Here is a 22,626-nt window from a genome sequence, read left to right on the forward strand (position 1 = left end):
CGGAATTTCAATTCGATAGCCAGCTACGCGGCAACTCGCATTATTCTACATCACTTGTGATAGACCACCACGTGCTACAAGGTTATTATAATTTCCAATTACATCGTGCTAATTATCGTGCTTCGTTAATTACATTAATTTGATTACTACTCGCAAAATCATCAGGTATTATTATTTATCTATATTTGTCATTCTTACTCTTAACTTAATTAATAAAATCTGTGATCATTTTTGTGTTGACCACGTGTCAAAATAACCTGCCGGCTATATATATATATATATATATATATATATATATATATATATATATATATATATATATACATATACTCGAAATCACGTGACTTTGCAGCCACAAATAATTATTCTCAATTACATTTACTTTCATTACTCATCGATTAATTATTTACTTGGACATGATGTCAACTGGTGTGACTGATGTCATCATTCAGTCATCCAGTAATCTTAATCTCAAAAATCAATATCAAATTTTATTTGTGACTGCAAAGTAATTATTATACGTTCAGACTCGGCTCGTTACGCTTCTTATATTTTTTCTCTTTTTACTCGTACTCTGTGTCGCGAATTAAGATTAATTGTGACTAAAATTTATACTCGAACTATTGATGATAGTTGTAAATCATTAATTGTTAATAATTTATTCCTTATTGCGCTCTTTTGTGTAAATTAATTCACGTGTATGGTGCCGTGTAAATTTATAATCTCGTATTCATTAAACTCAACAAACTCGATCTTCAACTACGCTCTATGTATATAATATAATGTTCATGTGTACGGTGCCATGCAATTTATATTAACTAAATTCAACTCAAATGCACTCGAATAATGTTTAAGAAGTGCTCCGATATAAACTCGTGATCGACTCTTGTACTCTTGCTATTATCTGTGATTTATTTTTATTAAATATGGACAATACATTGAAAAGTGAATTTTTATTTCTTTCACCATCCCGATCCAGCAAACTAAATATTTAAAGTAGTTTTAAGTTAATATTTTACATTATGTTTTTTTTTTTTTTTTTTTTTTTGTGTATTGTCCAATGAGTAATAAAGTAAATTGTAAATTGAAATAATTATTTGTGGCTGCAAAGTCACGTGATGGCGAGTATGTGAATGAATATAGCCCGCACGTTAGTTTAACACGCGGTCACCACAGCAATGAGCACAGAGTTTATATATGAAAAACCGGATATAATTGAAGAATATAATTGATAACAAATACATGGTGTATCAGCGAGTCACAATTAGAAAGATGCACTTGATAATGTAGAGTAATTAACACGATGTAATTGAATTACAATAAAAACTGGTAGCACGTGGTGTTCTATCACAAGTGTTGTAGAATAATGCCAGTTGCCGCGTAGCTGGCTATCGAGTTGAAATTCCGAGTATCAGAGGGCGCGTCGATAGCAGCACCTCTGGTATAGTAGAGCGTAGAGTTGTCAAGTGTTCTGGCGCGAACATTTGAAATTTACGCAACAAGATATTTTATTTTAAATCGGAAACGTTTATAATCTTTTGTATCACAAAGAAAGTTATTTACTACGGACAAAATTTTATTTTAAAATTTTAAGTATTTATTTTTATTATTTACTTTGGGTTGTCTTTATACTTGAGTAGAGACTGTGAGCTGTAAAGCAAATAAATACTAGTGTCTCGTGTTACGACGCGTATAGCTAGTATATGCTCAAGGTTACGGTGCACGAAAATCTTATAGGAACGAAACCGACACACAATATTACAATGACAGTTTCTTAAATAATTTATAATATAATAAATAAAATAAATAATTTATAATAAATAAATAAATAGAATTGATAAATAAATAAATAGGGGAAGTAATTAAATATTTTATGAAATTAGATGAATAATGAATGATCAAAATTATGAAGAGATGAATGTAGGGAAATAAAATTTTTAATACTGGTAAGAAATTTGATTTAAAATTGTGACTAGAGATTTGGTAAAAATTTTGGGTAAAGCCGTGAGAAAAATTAATAAAATTTTTCGTTGCCGGTTTGAACTACTGCAAAGTCCCTGTTCGAGCGCCAGTTGAGACAAATCGCTTTTCGTCTTCGCGATTTTTACCAGCAGCCACCAGAATTCGCGGGTTGAACCCTGGCTTAGGCTGGCCTCTAACAAATTTTATTTTACTTGGACAGAGCAGTGGGCTGAGGTTCTTGCAAAGCAAAGACCCGCACTTATTCAAACTCGGCAACCCATGAGAAAACTGATCAACTTACCTCACGGCTGATAACTTGTATGCTGCTTTCTTACAGCTGACTTACTTATTGTTTCTAACTTAATTAATAACTATTTTATCATATTAAATAATCTTACCAGTGTATTAAAATATGGATAGAATAAGGTGATGAATAGAATAAGGAATTTATTGGGACAATGTGCAAATTTATTGCCAATTATGATAAGTTCAATTACTTACAATAACGTTTTACGCTGAACCCTGATTAAACAAAATGATTAAAAATGATTTAAAATGATTTGTTTTTTAATCATTTTAAATACTTTTTAATCCTTCAAATCATTTCTAATCCTGTCCCTTATGGACATTTAACGTGTGAAATCATTTTTAATCATTTTGTTTAATCAGGGAATACAATATAAATAGTCCTGGCAGGAACGCAAGATACGCAGTAGTAGCCACGTGGAATAAATCCTTGTTATACACTGATTTTACTGCTTAATTCTAATATTATTAACGCGAATATGTCGCCGGTGACGTATAATACTTTTAATACACTCAAATTTAATTATAATTAATAACTAATAAACAATAAAAGTATTACTTTGCAAGTTAATTGCCAGAAAGAAATATAAGATTTACAATGTATTAAGTACGTGAATATTGCAAGTATAATAATCGATACTGAATGATAAAGACGTCCGGACGTTAATGGATCCAGGATCGAAGTGGTGATCGATAATTTTTGGGCATAGAGCTAGCCTCCTGACTGTCCCCACCTCCTCCTAACAGACATGCGTCGACGTAACAAGTTGTCATGTGACCACGGCACTATGACGTATAACGTTAGACGGCAACGAGACGGATAAAAGCGGGAACCGCAAGGCTGAGGGTGACGTAAACAATTCACATTGTCTCAATATTTATATTAAGAGCTCAAACTTTCACAGTACTTTTTTTTCGTTATTTTCAACAATATTTTTGATATAATGAAGAAAAAAATTAGTCGATTTTTTTGAATCAGTCTAATATATGGATATATTTAGTGGTTGAGGTAATTATATAAATTATTAAAACCAGCTAATTATATTAAACAAATGTTTTATTTAAATAACGAAAGTAACACAGTAATTGTAAGTATACAGTAAAGAAAAATGCTTGGATGCGTGTATAGAGTCCAGCGGTCTATTACTTATTGTCTCTACGAATGAGGTAGAGACGGATAAATTAAAAATCGATGTTCGACGTAAAGTGCCGAAAATTATCGATCGCTTCAGTTAGTAGCAACGCTACACATATATATATATATATATATATATTAGGGTGGTCCTTATTTTGGACATTTTCGAATTTTTATGCTCCCAGAGGCTTATGTGGTTCGAAATAAATAAAAAAAAATATCCTCAAAGTTTCAGGTCTCTATCTCAATTTTAACCCGTGCCGCAAAGCGATATAAGTTTCCCATTTAAATAACACGGGGTTTATGGTATTGAACGATTAGTTTTTTGTTACGGCTAAAGTAATTTTTCGAAAAATTTGAAACTCTGTAGACTTTATCCTTATACTAGCAGCTACTCCTCAGAATTTTTACAGATTTTCAGCTACTATAATTTTGGGGGTACAGCATGATGAAAAAAAAAACAAAATTATTTTTTTTATTTTTAGCTAAAATGTTTTTTCAAATAACATATCAAACCACTCTGCATCCTTATCAGAAGTTCTTACTTTTTTTCACTTTCGCACCCAAGTGGGTGAACGGCATCTCTTTGTTGCACTAATACAGCAATCAAGAGCTTTGGACGAGTTTTTCTTATGAACAAACGAATATTTTCAAAAAATTAAAGCGCACTTCGCTAAATAAGACAATAGTGCGTTAATGTGCAGTAGAGTGTATCTTAAAAGGATTTTTTGAATTCATTACGATCAACTCTCAAAATAGTTTCAATTACAACAGAAAAAATTCCCTTAAATTTGAAGCTCTTAATTTCCCTGTGGAAAAGCTTTCATAAATTCTGATAAGATATTGAATATTTTTTATGAGAATCTATGAGCTTCGAAAATATCTATGAGATTTAAAAAAATTCTCATATGAATTTTTATGAGAATCTATGAGTCAAAGCTTTTGATGTGTTCCTATCATGATTTCCGTACTAGATTTTTAAAAGAATGAGTAAGATTTTTTAATTTATGAGATTTTGTGACTCGAATTCCACCAACGATTATGAGATTGAATAAGTACTTTCACTTCTATAAGATTGTTACAGTTTATTCTAATCTATTTTCAATAAGAATTGATCAGGCGAATTCCGATGTTATAATACTTACAAAATCTCAATAAGATTATTTTTTTATATGAAATTTCCAGAATTTATAAGTTTTAGTAAGAGTTATCCTAGGAGATAATATCTTATTGAATATCATAAAATATTTGTCATATTTTATGAGAAAATATTTAACATGTATTTCTTCGAAAATTTATGAGACTGAATCAGGAATCACATGGACAAATGCAGACCTTTTTCTCATAAAAATTTTATGAGAATTAGTAAGAAAATCTATAATCGAATTAACTTGTAAAAACTTAAAAGATTTAATTTTAATTTAAAAGCTATGTGATTTATGAGTTTTTGTAAGTTTTAGTTAGAAGGCTATTACTTATAAAATATTATGGAGTACTTATGAGATTTTATAAATAATTTCCATTCACATAAAATATTAATTTTATCAGATTCATTCAAAAATAATTGCTTAACTTCATTTTTTTTTTATAAGAATTTACACCAAAAATACTAATATTATCACTATTTCTTGTACTTTAAATATTTTAACTGTTCGGAGATGAGTGAAAATATAAGTTTCTATGTGATTTTTTACAAACCCAGTAATTTATCTTGCCCCATTTTTTTTTTTTTTTTTGGTGCATTATTTTTTTGTAGCGATATTGCATTTTTTTGGTTAAACAGAATAAAATTTCTCGGAACAAGTACTATTCTTTCCACGCAAGTTTTTTTGTATTCTCCGAACAAAATAACAAAAGTTGCTTAAGCCAAGAGAAAAAATTTCTCGGGAGAAAAGATCGATATGGAGAAGGGGAAAGTCACCGGTGCTAGGCAGCAGCAGCGGGAGTAGTTCGGTGCTCGCCACGAGATCGCGCCTACGATTTGTAGTGTCCCTGGTAAGACATTTATTTCAGAAGTGTTATATTCCAAATTTCAATACGATTTTATTCGAGTACTCCTGCGTCATTTAACAGACCAACAAGTACCTGTTTGGGTTGTACTATAGTATATCCCATAATACATCATGACTTTAATATTTAATATTAATGTTTACTTGAGTAATTTTTGATGAATAAATAAACGGATTCAATTTCATAGATTTTTCGTGAATAGATTGCTAAATATTTTCCGCGTAAATACTTATACAAATATTCTTGAGTATACATAATAGAAACTTTTTGAATTCATGCTAAAAAATTCAATCATTTAGCATATAAACTATATGGAAAATAACTGTACTCACATTAATTAATCAGTATCAAATCTTGTATGATTACTTCAGAAATCGTCTCATACAATCTTATTCATTTCCAAAATCTACTCAATTGTAAACTTTACATTTTTCGAAAACTTATAAATACTTATACTCACAATATTACAGCTTCTGTTTCTTATAGATTCTGATAATTTATATGAGAATTTTAAGAAAAAAATTTTTTGGATGCACCATCTATGAGAAAATAATTGTATCAGAATTTTTGAGATTTTTTGTGGACAAATACTGATCGTTTTCTCATAGCCAATTTTTTTTATGAGATTTTATAAGACCTTTTCCACAAGGTTTAACGGGAAGAGATACCACAAAATTTTTTTTGTGATTTTTTCAAGAAATATTTTTGTTTATGCTATTTGACTTTGTGTCTTTTTCAAAAATACATAATGCATTCAATTGACATTTAAGATCAGTATATCTATGCCACTAATCATATTACGCTTTAGTTTAACATTTAATAAATATTATCAATAAATTAAATTTTTTTCAATATTTGCTTAAATAAGTTGGTCACCTTTAAGTTTATTATTTGTTTTAAGCAATAAATAATAAACCAAAGGTTGATAGTTTTGTGCATTATAATATCGAAATAATTATTTATTTACAATTTTTTAACTATAATAAATTATTAATAAAATCGATCTCTTTTATAAATGAATAAAATAAATTTAAAAAATCATGAAAACGAAATTTGCGGCACGTGGTCCTGTCGGAATTAAGAGCTCAAACTTTACCGCAATTTTTTTTCTGTCGTAATTGAAACCGTTTGTAAGGTGATCATAATAAATTTAAAAAATCCTTTTAAGGAACACTTTACTGCACACTAATGCAAAGTTCCTGATTACTGTATTAGTGCAACAAAGATATACCGCTCACCCACTTAGGTGCAAGAATGAGAAAAAGTAAGAACTTCTGATAAGGATGTAGAGTGATTTGATATGTTATTTGAAAAAAATTTTAGCTAAAAATAAAAAAAATAATTTTTTTCTTTTTTTTCATCATGCTGTACCCCCAAAATTATAGTAGCTGAGAATCTGTAAAAGTTCTGAAGAGCAGCTGCGAATATAAGGATAAAGTCTACAGAGTTTCAAATTTTTCAAATAATTAGTTTAGCCGGAATAAAAAATTAATTGTTCAATGCCAAGAACCCTGTGTTATTTAAATGGGAAACTTACATCGCTGTGCGGCACGGGTTAAAATTGAAATAGAGACCTGAAACTTTGAGGATATTTTTTTTTATTTATTTCGAACCCCAGAAGCTTCTGGGAGCATAAAAATTCAAAAATGTCCAAAGTAAGGACCACCCTAATATATATATATATATATATATATATATATATATATATATATATGTGGTAATTCAGCTTCACTCCGCGAGATGGAATCTACAACTGGCGCCTCTCACAGTATCTCGTCCCTACACCTATTTCAATATATAACATTTTCCAGCATGTTACTTCAAACTCGGCGTCTTAGGTGGGGTATACGATAGATACACCTAACTGAGGAGTCTCAGCTATCGTATACTTAGACGAAACGCCTCTCTCCCCACAAATACCTTTTTCTATTTCTCCTCTTCTCATCCTCTCTCACAACGTTTCACTCTTTGGTAGTTGGCGACTTAGGTAGTAATTATTGCAATCTAAACCTAAAGTACCGTCACCAAATATATATATATATATATATATATATATATATATATATATATATGTCGGAGATGAAAGAATAAAATGGGGTTTTCCAATGGGACGGGAAATTCCTAACAGTCGAGACTAGTTTTTACAGTAACAATTAAATAAAACTTAAGCTCTAGTTGTTTACAACTTAAGTAGATTATGTTTATTACGGGAGGCTTAGGCTCGCTGTGACATCTGTTCACCAAACGTAGCCACGGTCACAGGATGGATATAGTAAGACACAAAGGACAAGATAGTAAGATAATAAGATTGTTGTCCTTCTTTAAATATTTCTGACTAAAAGGTTTTTTATGAAGAGTACAGAGTTTTTGGACTAGTTGAGTCGGTCAGTTCTGATTGAGCATTCGTTGTGCGAGTACAAGTTTTCCTGTTGACCGTGGATTCGTTCTCGAGCCATGTTTACCGTAGTACTCGTATATTATTTAATCATAGTTTAACTATTAATATTATCGGGCGATTGTATACTACGATTAATATCATTTATTATTATTAATTTATTGTTATCATTTTATGTGTATCAAATATTGTGTTAGTTGTAATTTTGTACGTATTAACAATTGTGAGATATTATATTCATTATACCGTTTGTTTAGTTACTACTATTTGTGAATAATACTTTAATAATAAATTACTGTTTTGTGTAATTATTATTCGTTTAATTTGTAATAAAATGCCAGACAAAAATAATAAACCCGATGGTCAGGGTGATGCCCATCATGTTACTGGTCTTCCGACATATATATATATATATATATATATATATATATATATATATATATATATATATATATATATATATATATATATATATATATATATATTAGGGTTGCGCAAAAAAACCGACAATTTTTTTTTTCGATCTCGCATGAAAATTTGTTGGTTTAGGATGTTTTGAGAAGCCTATCCAAAAATCAGCTCGATAAAAAATTTTCAAGAGGTCGCTCACGAATTTCGAAAATTTAAAAAATAATCGAAATTCGGATTTTTGTTTCTAAATTTGTTTCTTTCTCGTGGCAGCAATAGTTTATATTAGTGAAATCATGACTACGCTAAGAATTTTAGCCAAAAATTTAAATATTTAAACCTCGCTCAAGAATTTTGAATGTTTCCGAGTGCTGTCTTTTGGACGTTTTTGAGGGACTCTTAAATATTAATAATAAAGCTTCTCGATTTTTTCACCATCAATTTGCATGACAATGAATGAAAATATAACCCGAGAAATAGAAATATCAAGTTTTTTACATCCTTTTTTATTTTTTAATTCAATTTGTAGGTTTTTTCGCTTATTCAAAACTTACCAAATTTTATTGTTTAAGACTGTCCTGTATATTTTTGGTTATGCAAAAGTTATATTTAAGTGAAATGACAATAATTGAGTTATAAAAAAATATAAAAACTAATTCAAATTATTAGTTACATATTATCAGCTTATATTCAAAATTCTTGAGCGCCGTTCAAATATTTAAATTTTGGGCTGAAATTTTCAGCATAGTCATGATTTTACAAATAAAAACTATTGCTGCCACGAGAAAAAAAATATAGAAATAAAAATCCGAATTTCCATCATTTTTGATATTTTCAAAATTCGTGAGCGACCTCTCGAAAATTTTTTATCGAGCTGATTTTTGGAGAGGCTTCTTAAAACATCGTAAACCAACAAATTTTTATACGAGATCGAAAAAAAAAATAGTCGGTTTTGTTGCGCCACCCTAATATATATATATATATATATATATATATATATATATATATATATATATGAGAAAATCGATGGCTCACTTTTTTTTTGTAAAATCAATTGTTATAGCAATGTGCGGGGCGTAAGAAATGAAAATTTTCACGATTTTTATCTAAGAGACCTACAGACTTAAATTACTCAATAATAGAATAAAACATAGTCTAGCAACATTAATATTTAAACAAAAAATATTAAATTTAAAACAAAAAATACATATATATACATATGGGGCATTCCATACCAAATCGGCCACTTTTTTAGGTCGACCTCTCCAATTTTTTTGAAAATTTTTCATGTTTTAAATACCCTCAAAAAACACCTTCATGAATTTTTTCAAATTTTTTTGACCACCCGTTTCTAAGATATTGATTTTTTCCAAAATTCAAATTTTTTTTTTTTAAACAGCTATAACTTCGCGAAAAATACAGCTATCGGGGTCCCGTTTTTTTCAAAATTTTTGTTTTTTAATACTCTTTCAAGAAAAACATACCTTTTTGATCTTCATCGATTTATACCTATTTATTTTTAAGTTTTAAGCAAAAAAAGCAGTTTTTCAAAATGTATGCCCTCTTCGATTTTTTTGAAAAAATTCTCAAGAAAACTTGGACAAATATAGAAAGTTTTAAGACCAATCCGATCGTGGACCGACGTTTCGTTCTATTTTTTTTCTTAATTTAAAAAATTTTTTTTTCTCTAAACTATATTTTGCGATCGACTTTCACCTATAAATACTTTTACAATAAGGTAAAAGCCCCAATAGATGATCATGTACCAGTATATGATCACTCCATGTATTTGTATACCTATATTTGTGAATATAGATATACAAATACATGGAATGATCATATACTGGTACGTGATCATCTATTGGGGCTTTTACCTTAGTTCCTTTTACACCTAAAATTTTTTCTCAAATACTTTGCTTTTCGGAGTGTACTATTTTTTTAAGTTGTTTTGTTGTTGATTTGATTAATTTAAAGAACTATCAAAAAGAATTTATAAATCATTTTTACAATCTAAGGAAGGATAATAAGTCAACTTGATTCGTATTTTAAATTTAAAGTAACTAAAATTATTTATTTTTTTTGACGCTTAAACAATTTATGAATTTTGAATTCTGTTGAATTCGAGTATGGTTTTACAGTTACACTTCCGTCATTATTAGGTATTACACAATGAAGTTTTTGAGTTCCTTTTACAGTTACTGTTCTGTTAAATCAATCTTTTAATGCTTCAGAAGCATTATTATAATCTTCTAAGGTTGAAAATTTAACAGTGATGTTTGGAATAGTATTTCTTTGAGAAGCCCATTGAAATAGTTTCAGTGGTGTTGTTATTTGATTGTCTACTGTTAACTGTAAGCTAGCTCTTGCGGCCATTCTCTTTATTGTCCCACCAATACCATCACATGGCCCTTTGCCGTGTGCGGTTGCAAAAAAGTGCCATTCTGCTTTAACTCCAAAATCACACTTATGGTAATAAAGATTGACAAAATTTTTGAAGTTTTTAAATTGCTGCGGCGCGCCATCAGAAAAGTAGTATATTTTTCGGGATATTCGTTGATTGTCTTTATAAAATCAATTATAATTTTAGAAAAAACGTACACGGCAACAGAATCGTGGTTATTACAATCTGATATTTCGACTATGCTTCTGTGAACTAATTCGTCTCCCTCTTTGAAGTATATTACCACTGGATAGATAGTAGCTGTATTGTTGTTCCAATGAAATCCTGAAGCAGCGTTTTGTACGACAAATGCGTAATTTTCTGCAAAATCACAGACAACAAGAAACTCTCCGTCTTTTAATGAGATTTTTACAAATTTCATATAACTCGCTTGTTCTTTGGCAATAAATGCATGTGGCAGAAGTATTAATAAGTCATCACTGAATCGTTCGATGAATTCATCAACAGAACTGATCATCGTTTCCAGACTTGTACGTGGTTTTGATACCCAATATTTGTATGTAATGGTGTCAATTTCATTTTCATGAAAAATGTCTTTTAAAGTATCCGTTAGTGCATTCATTCCTGGACAAGTCTTGCATGTTCCAAAATAAAACGCTGGTGATTAAGCATTACATATAATAGAATTGATGCAATCCGTGTAGTGATTTAAGGGTCTTGTCGAGTTAGAAGTTAGTGAACTTAAATTGGAACCTTTAAGAAGTAAAAATAGTTTATTATACGAACTACAATAACGAAGTTAAGAATAAAATTAATTTATACTTACCAAGCATTAATAATTTCATGTTTTGATGCATTATGCTCACACAAACTGTATGCGTGCCACTGCTCCCCGCTAACACACAATATTTTGGGCGCAACGAAGCGAATTTTGAAAACCCAATTTTGTCTTCAGGATAGTTTTCCCGATATTTTTGATACAATTCTTTCAAATTCGAAAGAATCAAACGTTTTTGTACAGGTTCTAGTTTACCGTCATCATTTCGAACAGAGATACAATCTTTCATCCCGGGCATATTAACACTGCATTTATCATCATTGTAAAAGTTGATAATTTTGGATTTCAATTCATCTGAGAGTGAACGACCTGATGATAGAAAATTTTTTATGTGTAAAAAACAAATGACAAAAAAGTCAAAAGAATCCAAATAACGTACCTAATTTAGATTCAGGTTTTGACAGTAAACCTTTGGTTTCAAGCAAATTTTTTGCTACATTTACCAAATGTCTTGATGTATTCATAAATTCAGAGATTCTCCTAACACTCCATTCTTTCGGGAACAATGTTAAAATTTGTATTTTTTCAGATCTTGTTGTGTCGTCATGGTCAATTTTTTTTTTCAATTGTTCTAACAGATTTGAAAAATCTCTGTCAGAATCTTCTAAATTTGTCGATGCATTAACCTCAAGCCCAAACGTGCTTTTAAGAGTTTGAGAAATTTTAATAACTTTGTCATATAAGAATCGTTCATCACTCAATTTTCGAGGAGCTATTGGAGATTCATTTAATAACTTTAATGCTTGATTAATCGCAGGTAGCCGAGTTTCTGCGCTAACTTCTGAAACCGAAGTAGTTGTTTCTAACGGTGTTAGCTCACTATGAAATGATAAGCTTTCTAAATTAAATTTAAAAAATTAAATAATTAATAAGAAGAGAAATTAAATTGAAAAAAAATAAAGAATTAAGTCCTTACTCAAAGAATTTTCAAGTTTATACTGATCACCATTATCGCAAATAATGGTATCTGGATCATCACTATTATCGTGGTCTCTATCGTTAGATTCTTCATTGCAACTACCATTATCACTGTTACTATTATCACTTATATCACTAGAATTACTTCGGTTCTCAGTGTCATTATGAGAAGGATTCTTTCCCGGTGATACTTTTGTCTGAACTAAAATTTTTATCCGACATGGAGCACAAAGATAATCATGACAACTTAATCCGAATTGAGTTTGAATGTTCTCAGAGGCTAACCGCAAACCTTTTTTAATTTTATGTCCTTCTAAATGAAACGGGTAACAACAACGATCAAAATGCTTAGTTGTTTCCATTATATGAAGGTGATTCGTATGCGAGTTTGATAAGTTAAATGTAACTCCAATTTAAGTTCACACTTAAATTAATATTAACACTTAGTTGAAATAAAATTTAATTATACAATTATTCGAAAGAGATATTAATTAATTGGTTAAGAGTTGAGTAATTAATTGGTTAAGAGTTGAGTAATTAATTGGTTAAGAGTTGAGTAATTAATTTTCAATAGTACGGTATGTTTATAAAGATCAGTAATAAATTCAACGTCAATTAACCAAGAAAAAAATATCGTGATAAAAGCCAATGCCACACTGTTAGAAGTATTTATTTGAGCCAAATAAATATTTGTTAATAGTTAATAAATGATTTATTAAATGAGATTTATTTGGGCCAAATAAGCCATTTCTTAATAGTTAATAAATGGCTTATTTGAATAGAAAGAAATGACACGTGATGTTAATTAAGTAAGGTTATGACAAATAATTTATAGGACTGTTTAATTTTATTTTTTTAAAGAAAATAATGCACACAATTAATGTTAATTGAAGATAAAAATTATTATACAAAAGATATGAAAAAAATGAAATATTATAATAAATTTTTACTAACAATCACACTCATTCCATTCAAAGTTATAACCTGAACTTCATGTGTCATTTCTTTCTATTCAAATAAGCCATTTATTAACTATTAAGAAATGGCTTATTTGGCTCAAATAAATCTCATTTAATAAATCATTCATTAACTATTAATAAATCTTATTTGGCTCAAATAAATACTTCTAACAGTGCACCAACATAAAAATTGTACTTAGATAAGGAAGAAATCTAGTCAATCTCGTGGTCAATAGATGGCGCTTAATACGTGCATGATGAATTTGAAAGAGGGTAATTATTTTGATTTTACGAATAAACTTCAATTCATTATAATCAATAAATAAATGGTAAATTAATGAAAAAATTGATTAAATTGTTTCTCTGGTACAAAAAAATTATTACCCGAGCACACGCATGAGAATGTAAAAGTAAATACATGCAATTTCAGAAAACAAAATTTTTTGAATTAAGAAAAAAAATAGAACGAAACGTCGATCCACGATCGGATTGGTCTTAAAACTTTCTATATTTGTCCAAGTTTTCTTGAGAATTTTTTCAAAAAAATCGAAGGGGGCATACATTTTGAAAAACTGCTTTTTTTGCTTAATACTGTGGCTTTTGCGCATAACTTATAATAATGATTCATATTTTCGCTAAGTCAAACTAAATCAATCTGAATAATCGGTATATTAAATATTACTCTGAGTATTTTATTGATTTATTTAATTCAAAACATGTACACATGTTTTATTAAATATTGCTTTTGCTACTAATAATTTTTTGATACTATTTTTATTTTAAAAGATTCGTTTTTGTAAGCATCTGCATAAAAATCAGCATTACCCATACTCATCAATTCTTCAAGGCCTTTTGCTTGACTCTTATCAGTCATCATGATTAGAAGAGCTGTGCAAGCTACTACGAAACCAATAGTTTTGTTTTCAATATATATTTTTTTATGTAACTCAGACTCGGCGGGCAAGTTTTGTATCCAATGTTTTTCATTGTCGTAGAAAGAATTTTTACATATTATTCAATCAGTAAATTTTTATGAAGTCCAGTGCCAACACTTCTTCAGAATCATTTGTATTGAAGAAATACTGAAGGTCTATTACAGGAGTTCCGTCATAACACATTTTAAAATCAACCTAAGAGGATTAAATGCAAACTATTATTTTTTGACTCTAGTGATTTTAACTTTATCTGACTTGAATGTAGACTTTAGCTTACGAAAACATAATTCACAACAGTCCCTCTGTCGTTATATTTGAACAACATAGTATTGACCCAGTCATCTCCATGGTTTGGTACATTGCATTCCGATTCCTTGAGTTTAGCTATTTCACATGCTTTAGGAAAAACAGTATTCGACAATTTTTTTATTTTTTCTCTGCATTCTACCCTCAACTCTGACCACGTTTCAGCTGTTTTTATCATAGAATTCATTGCGTCCGTAAAAAATTTAGCAACGTCCATGGAACTTGCGTGAAATTTAGCTAATCTCTGTAACGCCAGAGTGCAGTGATGGAAGCTCAAAGCCAACTTGGTAATCGGTCATACGAAAACCTAATGGCGCCAAGTCTTCGATTACTAATAGCGTAGGATCTTTAAGCTGAGAATGATAACATCGTCCCCTAAGTTTGGTATCCTTCAACACTGATTCCATACCTTTCAAGGTCGATATTATTATTTTTATTTCATTTTCAAATATATCGGCATCCTCGATCTAAAAATATTAATTGAATTAAATTAATAACAATTTTTCTATAATTTCATTATTTACCCGAGACGAAAAATTCAAGTCTCTCGAGGTCTTTGAGATTCTTTGGAAGGCTCTCAGAGTTTTTCTGAATCTTCCTAAGTCTTTCTATCTCCACCTAAGAGGTCAACAGTCACTTGTGTTTCGGATGATCTCTTTGAGACTCCCAGAGTCTCTTATTTGGAGACTACAGAAGACTCAGATTGTAAAATATTCCAGCAAACATTGTCTCCCAACTTGAGACTTCCAGCGACTACACAGAAAAAACAATTTTCAAAACTTGAATTAAAAAAAATTTATTTTTGATTCGAAAAATGTTTTTTTATCGATTCGAAAAATGAAAAATTTTTTGCACCAAGTACATAATTATCTTAAATCAAAAAGTTTTTGCTTAAAGTAAGAGAAAAATTTCTTAGGAAAAAAATATATATGGAAAAGGGGGAAATCACCAGTGCCAGGCAGCAACAGCAGAAGTAGTTCAGTGCTCGCCACTGAAAAAATATATTTTTGAACTGTTATATTCCAAACTTGCAAACAACTATGAGTCGGGTACTCCTCTGATTTTCGACAGAGTGACAAGTATTTTTTAACTTCCCGCTAAAAAAATTGTAAATTTTCAAAAATTCGGGAAGTTATTGTTTTCACCCCGATTTTCGAAAATCGAGTTTTCATCAGATGTCGACGTTTTGAGGCCCTAGGAAGCTATTCTGACTATTTTCAGAAAGATGTCTAAGTGTGTGTGTGTGTGTGTGTGTGTGTGTGTGTGTGTGTGTGTGTGTGTGTGTGTGTGTGTGTGTGTGTGTGTGTGTGTGTGTGTGTGTGTGTGTATGCGTGTGTGTGTGTGTGTAAACTCTTTGTAACTTTTTAACTAATGAATCGATTTGGATGGTTAAGGCGGCAATCGAAAGAGCTTGTTGGCCATCAACTTTCCTGAAAAGGGTATAGCCGGATTAATATGGGAATTCTGCCCCCATGGCTTTTTTGACTCAAACTTAGGGGGTCGATTTGGTGTCGAATGAAAATAATTCACCTCAATTTTTAGCTCTTTAACTCAAACGGTATTCGAGAATTTCAAAAAAACCTGTTTTTTCGAAATTATTTTCATTTTTATAGTAAAATTCGGAATTAATCAATGATGATTTTTTCCCTAATTCTTACGAGTCCAAAACATGAAAAAATCATATGATCGTGATTCTCAAACGGAAAGCCGATTTTTAACGGAGAAAAGAAAATTATAATCCTTTTTTTTTAGCCTTTTTGAAATATGTCACTCACCAAAATTCGTCAGAAAACGTCTTTCATACTCCTCTATACTCAGAAATTTTTTGAATTTTTTTAATTGGTGGAACAATTAAAAAAAAATTAAAAACTCATTTTTTTCTTAAAATCTTTCGTTTTAACAAACTTATATTTTTTTTTAGTACAAATAAATAAGTAGAAAATTTTTTTTTACCAAAAATATATCTTTGCAAAAGATAAACATAAAAAATCAGTAGCCTACAGTCATTATAAGGGTTGATTATGATGCAAAAGACACTTGAAGGTAATACTTATTAGGGTGTCCCAAAAAAAAACAAATATATTTTTTTTCAACGTCTTATGAGCTCAAAAGTTACTTTATATTATAAAAAAAATCCTCACCGAATTTCAGCCAGATATCTTTACAATTGAGCTATCAGAAAGGGGGGTCCCTTTTCCCATTTAAAATACAAGCGAAAATTTGTCATTTTAGTTTTTTGTTATTAAGACTATGAAAAAAAAATTTTTTTTCCAATTCCACCTGGTATAATTACATAGGGAATTAAATTCTCTACAAAAAGTGCTGATACATTATGTACGTTGAACAAACTGGGAAAAAGTTACGGGGCTTCAGAGATCAAATAAAAATTCAGTTTCATCAGTGTTAAATTATTTTTTATTATTTTTCATTTTTGTTCTATCAAAATTTTTTTTTTCACATTTTGAGAAGCACGTTCTTGTAGGAAATTTAATTTCCTACAAAAAGTATCTGATAATATATATACGTCAAATGAATGAGTAAAAAGTTACAGGGCTTGAAATGTCAACGAAAAGTTAAGTTTAAAAAATATTAGAAAATAGAAATTTGAGTGATATTAGAAAATAGAAAAATGAGTTTAAAATTTTTTTTTTAATTGTTTCACCAATTCAAAAAATTCAAAAAAATTCCTGAGTATAGAGGAGTATGAAAGACTTTTTCTGACGAATTTTGGTGAGTGACATATTTCAAAAAGGCTAAAAAAAAAAGATTATAATTTTCTTTTCTCCGTTAAAAATCAGCTTTCCGTTTGAGAATCACGATCATATGATTTTTTCATGTTTTGGACTCGTAAGAATTAGGAAAAAAATCATCATTGATTAATTCCGAATTTTACTATAAAAATAAAAATAATTTCGAAAAAACAGGTTTTTTTGAAATTCTCAAATACCGTTTGAGTTAAAGAGCTAAAAATTGAGGTGAATTATTTTCATTCGACACCAAATCGACCCCCCAAGTTTGAGTCAAAAAAGCCATGGGGGCAGAATTCCCATATTAATCCGGCTATACCTTTTCAGATTATTTAATCATGTAGACTCGAAAATATTGGTGAATTAGGAGAAAAAAATTTTTTTTTTAGTTTTTTAGTTGTTTCTCAGAAACGACTTGAACGATCGACTTCAATATCTAATCAGCTCTAGAATTTGATAAAACGCGTCGATTGCCGCTCCAACCATAACAATCAGTTAATTTGTTCACGAGATATTGTGGGAGAAATAAATGCTAAAAAACGGTTTTTTCCGAAAACAATGGCATACAAAAGTACTTTTGAGCTCGAAGCGCTCGAAAATGAATTCACAACAATGTTTTCGAGCTCCTCGAGTTCCAAAAAAAAGCGGGAAGTTCTAGGGCTGACCCACAGGGTCAACCGATAGACAGAATTTTTTTTGGGTAATATAGTATATGCTATATTAAATCATTACATTAATGTTTCCATGAATAATTTTTCGTATAACACATTAACAAACGTTTTTTCCATTTTTATTCTCAATTATATTCAATAAAATAAATTTATTCCAGCAGAAATCAATGTCTATGATCAAAATCGAGATTTAAATGAGTTTTGACTCAGATCAGAGCAATAATACACTTATCCAAAAAATTAAAGGAACAAGAAAATTTTATAAATTTTTTAGTGATTTTTGGAAGGCTGTATTTTCGTGAAAAATGATCGTATCGAAAAAATAAAAAAAGCAAATTGAAGCTTGAAATCTCTAGTTTGAAGATCTTTCAGCAAAATATTTTTTTGAGCAACGGTTTTTGCGGAATCAGAAGAAAAAAGTCGAGACAAAAGTTTTCTAAATTTTTTGGTTTCGTTTTTTAGGTCTACGGGGCCGGGAAAAATTTTTTCAAAAAAGCGAATTCATGGCTTGTTTAGAAAATTTATTCAGCTACAATTTGCTTTTTTTTGTTCCTCTGTACGACAATTTGCTGCTGAGATATCAGCCTTCAAATGAAAAAGGATCCTTTTGTCTATGATTATTAATATCTCAGCAAGAAATGGTCTCACAGTAATTTAAAGGGCAGTTTAATAAACTTGAATAAATCCCCTACAAGCTCCATTTTTGATTTAAAAAAAAAAAAATTTTTTTTCATCCTTGATATCCATTTGAAAAACCTTTAAAAAATGGCCATTTTCTGGTTTTTTAGTCGACTCATCGCTACTCTGCAAATATTGATAAAAAAAATAATGTTGCCAGGTAATTTTACAGCTTAATGTACCTCCAAAAACCCTGGAAATTTTTAGATTGATCCATTGAACCGTTTGTCCGGTCCGATTGCTCAAAGTTTTACAAAACAATTAAAGGAACAAGTTTTGTTCCTTAATTTGTGTAATTATTACCAAAATGAAAAAATTAATTTTTTTTTGGATTTTCTTTCATTTTTGCGTTAGTTATTCAGTAAATGTAAGGTAAAGAGGCAAAAAAAAAAAATTTTCCAAAAAACGAGACCAAACAAGAATTTTTTCCAATTCTTTTTTTTTTATGTTTTATGCGGGGGGTTATTTTTTTTTTTCGTTTTTCGGAAAAAAATTTTTTTTTTTTCTTTACCTTACATTTACTGAATAACTAACGCAAGAATGAAAGAAAATCCGAAAAAATTGATTTTTTCATTTTGATAACGATTACACAGATTAAGGAACAAAACTTTTTCCTTTCATTGTTTTGTAAAACTTTGAGCAATCGGACCGGACAAACGGTTCAATGGATCAATCTGAAAATTTCCAGGGTTTTTGGGGGTACATTAAGCTGTAAAATTACCTGGCAACATTATTTTTTTTATCAATATTTGCAGAGTAGCGATGAGTCGACTAAAAAACCAGAAAATGGCCATTTTTTGAAGGTTTTTCAAATAGATATCAAGGATGAAAAAAAAATTATTTTTTTTTTAAATCAAAAATGGAGCTTGTAGGGGATTTATTCAAGTTTATTAAACTGCCCTTTAAATTACTGTGTGACCATTTCTTGCTGAGATATCAATAATCAAAGACAAAAGGATCCTTTTTCATTTGAAGGCTGATATCTCAGCAGCAAATTGTCGTACAGAGAAACAAAAAAAAGCAAATTGTAGCTGAATAAATTTTCTAAACAAGCCATCAATTCGTTTTTTTGAAAAAATTTTTCCCGGCCCCGTAGACCTAAAAAACGAAACCAAAAAATTTAGAAAAATTTTGTCTCCACCTTTTTCTTCTGATTTCGCAAAAACCGTGGCTCAAAAAAATATTTTGCTGAAAGATCTTTAAACTAGAGATTTCAAGCTTCAATTTGCTTTTTTTATTTTTTCGATACGATCATTTTTCACGAAAATACAGCCTTCCAAAAATCACTAAAAAATTTATAAAATTTTCTTGTTCCTTTAATTTTTTGGATAAGTGTATATGAAATATCCGAGAAAAATTTCAGAAACTGTGTTTTTTCAATTTCTTGCTGATAATATATATGATTTATACTAAAGAACGAGTTAGATGAAATTATATAATGATCGAAAAAAACCTTTAAGTCGAAGAGTAGGTATGATTTCGGACACGTTTTAGTGCATTATATTATGATTTATCCGGAAAATATAAAATGTTATTTTTTTAACTTTCCAACGCTGATATCATTTGAACTAGTTAACCGTTTTGACGTTTAATGCCGCAATCGTCGCGTTTTGTTGAGTTCTAGAGCTGATTAAAATTTAAAATCGATCGGTTCAGACGTTTCGAAGATATTTGGAAAAAAACTTTTTTCTTCATTTTTTTCTCCAGCGATATCTATCGAACACAATAACTCATTGAGATGGTTAAGACGGCAATCGGAGCGTTTTGGTGAGTTCTAGAGTTGTTTAAATTTTGGAATCGATTGATCTAGCCGTTTCTGAATAAACTAGAAAAAAAAAAAATCTTTTTTTTTCGAATTTCTTCCGTATCATAGAGTATGCAGGGTGATCCAGAATTACTTTCATAGCGAGAAAATTTAGATCTAGGAGGTGATTCTAAGCATGAAGTTTCTTTGCCACTTTTGAAAATTTTGAGTAGTTTTTGAGTTATTCAACATTTTAATTGACCAATCATATGTGAGGACTGGAATTAAAAAAAAAGTATAAAAGAATAAATGTTAAGTTTGGCAACGACGCAATTATTAACTTCAAGTCATACATAAATTTTTTATTTCAAAAAGTTCGAATTCTGCAAAAGTTCGAAGAACGAAAACAAAACACGCAATCGCAACCTCAATTGTACTCTTATCATACATTTTTAACTTCCCGCTAAGAAAATTGTAAATTTTCCAAAATTCGGGAAGTTATTGGGTTCGGTCCGATTGACGAAAATCGAATTTCCATCAGATGTCGACGTTTTGAGGTCTTAGGAAGCTATTCTGATTAATTTCAAGATGATGTCCGAGTGTATGTATGTATGTATGTACGTACGTACGTATGCAAATACCTGTATCTTTTGAACGGATGAGCCGATTTTGAACTTTAAGGTGTCATTTGACGCGGCTTGTCAATATCTTGAAGCTTAATGAAAATTAAGCTTGATCGGTAGGGCTCGTTCAGAAAGATTCCAAAAATAAAATTTTTTCAAAAGTGTTTTTTTTTTATAACTTTTAATGTGCTGGATGGATTGATTCCAAAATGGACTGGGCTCTAGAGCTTTATAAGCCGCGTCGAATGCCACCTCAACCATCAAAATCGGTTCATTCGTTCAAGAGAAACCGTTGTCGAAAGAATTAAAAAAAAATTTATTTTTTTTGAAATATCTCAAAAACGACTCGATAAGTCGAATTCAAAATTCGATCAGCTTCAGAACTTGATAAAACGCGTCGATTGCTACCTCAACCGTCTCAATCGGTTTATTCGTTTGAGAGATATCGTTGGAGAAAAAATGGTAAAAAAAGTTTTTTTTCGAAAACAACAGCATACAAACGTATTTTCGAGCTCGAAGAGCTTGAAATTGTATTCACAATAATGTTTTCGAGGTTCGTGAGCTCGAAAACAGCGGAAAGTTTTGGGGCTGGCCCGCAGGGTCAACTGACAGACCGATTTTTCAAATTTAATTACTGAGAATTGTGAATAATAATTATGCTTTCATCATTAGAGTCAGGACCACGGACAATTAAAGCACAATTATGTTTTTGGGGCATTCCACGCTAAATCGATCACTTTTGAAACAAACCCCTTTTGATTTGACAGATAATTTTTTTTTATTTTCTATCTCACTAAAGGCGTTTCTCATGATTTTTTAAAATTATCTTACCCAATCAAAAAAAAAAATTTACTAATTTTTGAAAAAAGTTTTTCTTTTATTTTCGAAATTGAAGCCTTCCCAGTGAACACATGACCTTATTTTGACGTCATACGTAGGTCATAGCAATGTCACGACATCTGATTTAAATTTGATGTCAATCTGACGTTCTACATGACTTTAATATGATAGAAAGCTTGTGACATCATATTGATGTAAGCATGACTCTTGTACTATGTCACAGTTATGACTTATGTATTACGTACGTTTGACATAGAATCTACATCACATTGTTATGTAGTAATAAAGTCATTATCCGTATATCATAGTGACGTAATTTTAAAATCATACATTTATGTCAGTAGCAAAGTCACGGTTATACGTAATGTGGATGTCACTCTTAAATCATATCTTTACATCAGTGACAAGTCAGTATTTTACGCCATGCTGATGTAATGTCCGAGTCATAGTTTTTTATCATCTATTTATTGAAATAAAACAATCATAGAATGAATTTTCAAACATGTGTAAATGTGTAAAAATATCAACTAAACCTCGAACATTTTTGGGCCGAAGTAATCGATAAACTCGGTAATAGATCATTCAGACGTTTTAGATTAAAACATTAGCGTGAGCATAAAAAAATTAACTTTATTTTTTTAAATGATATATCGAAAATATCATTTAAGATGACAAAGGAAATGTAACGACAGTTTGAACTCTTTTGCTATTATGATTTTAAAATTTAGTATCACAATTTTTCAATCGATT

At 29.9% G+C, this 22,626-nt stretch overlaps 1 protein-coding gene and 1 long non-coding RNA gene across 6 annotated transcripts in view; one reads left to right on the forward strand and one right to left on the reverse strand.

Moving 5' to 3' along the window:
- The window catches only part of LOC130668375 (odorant receptor 2a-like), a 105,405-nt gene that overhangs the window by 56,584 nt on the left and 26,195 nt on the right, over positions 1-22,626 (forward strand). The window lies entirely within an intron of this gene.
- LOC130668376 (uncharacterized) overlaps positions 14,085-22,626 on the reverse strand; it is a 35,306-nt gene continuing 26,764 nt past the window's right edge. Inside the window, exons 3-5 of the long non-coding RNA XR_008990008.1 lie at positions 15,098-15,326; positions 14,545-15,040; positions 14,085-14,462 (exon numbers count right to left, since the gene is read on the reverse strand). This is a non-coding gene — a long non-coding RNA (uncharacterized LOC130668376). The remainder of the gene's footprint in view (positions 14,463-14,544; positions 15,041-15,097; positions 15,327-22,626) is intronic.

Source organism: Microplitis mediator, chromosome 5 (assembly GCF_029852145.1).
Source record: "Microplitis mediator isolate UGA2020A chromosome 5, iyMicMedi2.1, whole genome shotgun sequence".
Classification (NCBI taxonomy): Eukaryota; Metazoa; Arthropoda; class Insecta; order Hymenoptera; family Braconidae; genus Microplitis; species Microplitis mediator.